Here is a 6,518-nt window from a genome sequence, read left to right as displayed (position 1 = left end):
AGCAGGAGCTTACTGGAACCATGGTAGAGCACCACAGATCCGGCTATAATAGGATGGGCAACATTTTATCATTGCAATTATCTTTAAAAATAAATACCCATGTCTAATCTATAACCAAGAAATGTAATAGGATCTGCAGAACTTCCAAGGCCAGGAGAATTCACAAACAACGTTTTCAAGCAAAGTGATCTCATTCCTCATTTCAAGAAGAAAATGCCAACAATCCACACTAGGTGTTTTAAGCTGTGTAAACTATGTTTAACACACAAAGATACAGCTGATAAGCGTTTACTCTGCCTAAAATTGCAGGAAATGTTTAGCATGAAGGTTTTCACAAATATTTCAGATATTCCCAAATTTTATGTGGAAAATTTCCTGCAATTATGCATGGAAATGTGTCTTCCTTAATCTGGATAGGGTGTCCTGCCACTTCTGCAGGTAAGTATAAACACAGACTTTACTCAATCTTAAAAATAACAAAAAGAAGAAAACAATTTTTTCACAATTTAAAAAAAAAAATCACACTTTTATCTCAAAACTATATTATATACCTGTACTTATAAATAATTTCAGCTGACATGAATAGGATAGTTTTACACCCAGATACATACATATAATGATGAGTGTGATAAAAACATCGAGATATTCAAAGGACTGTATTTGCAGATCTGAAATTTTTTTAAGACCTGATTCCTGATACTCGTGTGACAAATAGTCTGAAAACCACAGTGGTTAAAAATTAAGATAATAAACTGCTTGCTACTCGACCTTAACTACAATGAAGGGGGAAAAATCAGTGTTAATCCTGCTACTCAAGCCTTAATCAATTTTATATTTTGCTTAGCTTTTCCTTTTTCAGCATGTATATAATTTCATATATAAGATATGCATGGTTTTACATTTATTATCTGTATATATGCTCACCCCAAACTGCTAATTCAGCCTTAATTTTTTTGGTTAAAGTTACACACTTAATGTTATTTTAACATAGGGCTTTTTTGTAATGTAATGATATTTAATTTGCATTAGCACAAGTGACATACAATAGATCATGCTATTATCATGATTGATATCAGATGAACTGGCATAAATTCAACGTTATAAATTGAGCCTATAAATGAAACTATGATTTTACAGGAATTACTGTAGTAGAAAGGCTAAGGACCCTCAAGTCAACCTTAGTCAAACCCACTCTTTAGAGTTTTATATTTTATGCCTGCAATAAATGCTTTTGTGAAAGCCTATAACCCGCAAAAAAAAAGTCATTGGAAGTCTATTAATTATAATAATACTATCCAAAAAGCTGTGAGGGCTTATTTTTGTGACATCACTCTTTGATTTCTTACTGCCTTAAATTATCCCTTTGTTGGCTGGGTGAGGGTAACAGTCATACTTTTGTCATTAAATATAAGGAGTTTTAAAGCCTGATCCACCCTAGCTCTAATTGATATTGCTTTCATTTGGCAGATAGTGACCTGATTTATAATTTAAATATGCATCATTATATGCACCTCTTCTGTATAATGAAAAAGTGAAGTTACTCTCATCTTTTCCCGCAATGTTAACATCAAGGAAAAGTATCTTTCTTTTTTTCCCTTTTATACTCGGAGCCTAATTGAAAACTGTTCATTGAATTTCAACATGATAGAAAAGTCTTTTTATCTCTCAATTTGTCCATTAGCTATTATAATTGAAGTATCTGCTACACAGCTGAATTGATATTGTTCTTGTTTAAATTCTGGATTTCTCTAAATCTTCTATGAGGCATCAACTAAAAAAATATGGGTTAGGAGACATTAGCTAACAATATTGCCTAAATGGGACATTAGACTAGCACTCCACATGTGTAAAGCTACAGAAAGTAGGAAGTCATCTAATTTTACTGGAGAACGTGTTGCATAATAATCTTAACAGCATGACCATAAGGTTTGCTAATTGCCACATCTGTTTAACAGCTGTCAGATGTGTGCCATATGCTGCCATCAATATTACAACGGAGTACATTACAGGGAGTTTTATTGTGTTCGACTGTTATTTATTTGCCACAGACATTACTACAGCCAGTGACGTCTATTTATGTTAGATCACTAATTATATTTTAAAAGCTGCATGTAAAATCCAGGTTTTTCAGCTTCCTTAGACCCCATTTCTGATGATGTAACTAATAACTTTTTCCCTACAGGTCTCTGAACTGATTTATAAATTTCTGTTTCTTCTTATGGTAAATAATTCTTCCGCAAAATAACTTATTTATGCTGGTTTTGAAGAATGTTTCTAAACCCAAGTTATGTTTTAATGGTGATGTTAGTACGAACTCAAGAATAAACTTCTTTTTCAAAGAACCCACTTTATCCCATGGTTTTTCATTAGGACACAGGTCAGAGATGGAGGATAATTCAGTTTTACAGCTCAGAACGTTGATAACCCAATTTGAATCCCAAACCTGCTACTGACTCATTCTGTGACCTCAATTCATTGTATGAACTTAAATCTGATTTGCCAATCTGTTAGCTAAATACCTGCTATACAGCTGTTAACATCAGAACAGCATTCATTAAATGTCTGTAAAAATTAAAAGGGGATACAGCACCATTACCATTAAGGCATATAAATATGGCTGATCTTTGCTGTTCTTTTAAACATTCTTTCAGGGATTTTTTAAATGACTTCTTTCAACTGGTCTGTGCCTTACTTTTTCGTTAAATGTAGCTACTACAGCAACGAAATGGGAAGCAGAGATTGACAAAGTGCAGACTAGGCAAAATATGCATGATGTGATTTAATATGAGTTGATAGGTGTCACTGATCTCTATTATAAATAGACTGTGTGAATTCCATATGATGTATTATTTATCTATTGTAGATGCCTTTTTGTTTCATTAATAAACCTGGAAATCAGACGTATACATTTCCAATGATGAGTTTTTGGCAATACAAGGCGTTGTGGCATTTGTCTGCAATTGCTCAATTATTTTGATGATTTCCTTCTTCTTTCTATATAAATGATTAATGCTTGAGATGTTTGTTCAAGATTCTCCTGATTTTCGCTCATCTGTCCAGCTGAATCCTTTTTTTCTCCTCTAATTAGAGAAGTTTATTGCAGTGTAAGGACTTCCACTCTGACCTGAATTCTAGCTCCTTTGAGATGCTGCGCTGGAGTACACAACACAGGTCCTCTGCTTGTGCTCGACTGTGAGGTCCAAGAACTCCAGCAAATCTCACACTAACAATGTGTTTTCACTTTAAATCTGCCCCGAAGCAGAAACTCTCATGCTGTTGTTCTACCTACAGTTAAAAATGTTTCCCTGGTATTTCTGTACTTGAGAAAGTTAAGAAAATACATTGCTGTTTATTTCGATAGGAAAGGACTTTATTTTTTTCAAGTTTCTGAAGAGAACAGTAAGTAGCAGCGAGTGCCTTTCAATTACCATTTCTGAAGATGCTCAAGCAAAGAGAGCTTTGAAGACATTAAAGGGCAAAGAGTTTAAAATACTAGGCAAAGCTGTCGGTTGTTCCAGGAGCTGTGTCGTCAAGCCTCGGAGCCCTCGAAGATAGGTGAGGGTGATGGGGGGTCACTGAAGGAAGGAATGAGGCTGTGAGTTCAGACAACATGTGCCTAGAGGAGAAGTAGGTGCTCAACTCCCAGGAGAAATCAAACTGCCTTACAAGAATGCTTCCATCAGTAATCTAAAATTTGTCTGCCTTCTGCATTTGATCTCCTTATTTTCTTCTTATATGCTTTCTTAATGCTGTTTGTAGCCATTTCAATTATGTGATTTCCTTATCTGTATACCATTGAGAATACTGTACAAGACTTTATAAACAGCTACTAAGTTTATCTGCCTGTCATTTGGTTTTCATTATATGAGATAACAATCTTTCTCATATCTTATAAGAAGATATAATGTGATTGTTTCTAAACGGGGACGGGGAAATAAAAGTGTAGTCTGCATTATCCTTAGCCTCAGAGTATTTGTAACATCAGTAGTGTCAGCACAATCTCCAACATTTTTCCTTGCTGGGGTCCAGAAAGAATTATCTCTCTGTTTTTTTGTGTTTGCTGCTATCTTCTCTTTTTCTCCATTTTAGACACAGAGTTTCTTATCTGGAGCATGGTTATGTGGCCACAGATCTGCCTGTATTCAGTCTGATCATTCCTAACTGTTTCGTGGGGCTCATGCACTGAAGGGAAGGATGAGAGGCAATTGTCAACAGTTCGCTGTATTAAATATGGATAGATATTATTCATGTAATTTGACAGTTCTTGACTTTCAGCTGTATAATGGCAGTGAAACGGTAGGAATTTGAGCAGCCGAACTTCTGTCTTACTTCAAGATAAGCTTATCAACTGTAGCCTGAATCCATTCAACTCATAAGCAGATCAAAACTCATGTCATGCTGAACTGCTGTGCTGATTCCTGCTTCCTACTATTGCTTTACATGTCCATATGGTCTTACTTGTTTGCCATCTTACAGTTATTTTGCAAGGTTTTAAGGAGACAGACTGTCTCTTGTATTTGTTCAGCACCTTGTACAGTGAAGCCACGGATCCTGCTTGATGCCACCAAATGCTCATGTAACATAAATAACATGTAATGAAGTGGTAATAGGTGATGGTCAGCCCTTGTATTTTTTTCTCTCTTCATCAGTCATGCACTTGATCTATGAAGAGTGGCTGCTTTGTTTGGCTTCCCATTTAACATGAAAAAACGCCCTGAGGTTTATCCTGTGCTATTTATACTGGAGATTCAGAGTGATCTCTGAACAATATGTAGGAATCATGGACATCATTGGGGCGCTCCCGCCGCCGCAGCATGGTGTGGCAGCTGCAGACTGAACAATGCCTTTGGGTTAAGGATTGACCAAGTGGCTGTGGAATTTCCATACTCCCTTTCATGCTTTCCAGATTACAACATTTTCCAAACTGGTGGGATTTGGTGTCAGGGGGAGAACAGTGGATTTGGAGAACGTCTGGCAGTTGAATGTTCGATTTTTTTAAAAAAATCAAACCCCCAAACAAAACAGAATTGTGAAAGCAAATATGAAATCTCTCTGTAAGTCATCTCATTCATTTTCTTGTCTGCCAGTTCACTGGATTTTGATCTTACAGGGGCTGTAAACTCCTCCAGGCTAGGATTGTCATTCTGTTTCTGCCTGTACAATCAAGAGCATAAGAACATATAAAAAGGTACAAATGTTGCTACTGGCTGCGGCCACAGCCTACTATCCCATTTTCAGCTAGACCCTCTCCACTCACCATTGTGGCCAGTATCCCCCTTCTAGCTGGCAACTATGGGACACTGAAGAAAGTCAATCCCTACAGGCTCTCAAATAATATTTTCAATAATTTATGTTTCTTAAAGCATTGTTGATATGTTTTTCTTCTCTGAATTGGGTTGCTTTTTGAGTACACTGTTGAGCAGCAGTAAATCAAAATGATCATTGTCAGAATAATGGACGATACAGAAGTTTTGCAATTTCTTAACAGTAGGAAACCCTTTGCTATTTGACTTTTCACTAGAATATGTTGGCAGAAATATGACTTCAGGTTTCAGAATTAAATGCATGCCTCAGTGGCTCAGTTTATGCATTCATAATTATATTTACAATTAGAAATAATGTAATCAGGAACAGAATTTTTTTAATTGGCTGAGTGCACAAAATGAGTGGGAGGGAAAATGTAGTTTTAAGCCAGGCTTTCTCCCCCACAATTCAGGATCATTTCAGCTTCATCTCTGACATACATTAGGAAATTATAGGCTAATGAAGTCCATATGGGGCAGTGTTACAGCTAAAGATTGCTGGGTCCCTCACTAGACCTGATTCTGTAGTTACACCATGCAATGGTTTCCTGTAAATATTTTAATTCCTTTATAAGGGAAAAGTGAAGCTTTAAATGGGAAAACGGATGGGGAGAGGGCGCACGGCATCATGTAATTGAGAATTCACGTGCCCTGCTAGGCAGGGTTAATGGGCATTGCCCTGCAGTAAACCGGCTCCTGTGAATCCTTGAAATGTCAAAGTGGTACAAGACAAGACTGTGAACCAGGTCCTTCTGGTGTTAAATGGAGGCTGCAGGGCAGCTCTGAACCCAAATGCATAATTTGTAGACACAGGATGTCATTTACAATTGCTTACCTCTCATTAAAACTAATCAGAACGGCTTTCTGTGAAAAATTGATTTTTAATTGGAAAAGTTAAATCTGTGAACCCGTTTTATTTTTCCTTGAAAAGCTGGAAACATTTTGCTGGGAACTGATGGAGAATGTCCTTCTTGGCTGATAGCTTCAAAAGCACCGAGTGATCTTTATTTCCTTCAGTCTTTGCCCAAAATTAGCAATGAAAAATATTTGTTTGCATACTTTGCACAACAATTTTTGTCAGAAAAGTCATTCTCCATCAAAAAAAAAATGTTCAAGGGATGTTTTCACTTGCCAGATTGAGAGGCACACTAATGCTGGGATGCAAACAGGAGGGCAGGCTCTTGCAGTGGGCTTCCACACTTCTCATGATACTTT

The sequence above is a fragment of the Falco biarmicus genome, chromosome 10, assembly GCF_023638135.1.
Source record: "Falco biarmicus isolate bFalBia1 chromosome 10, bFalBia1.pri, whole genome shotgun sequence".
NCBI classification, from domain to species: domain Eukaryota; kingdom Metazoa; phylum Chordata; class Aves; order Falconiformes; family Falconidae; genus Falco; species Falco biarmicus.
Note: the sequence above shows the minus strand (reverse complement) of the source record.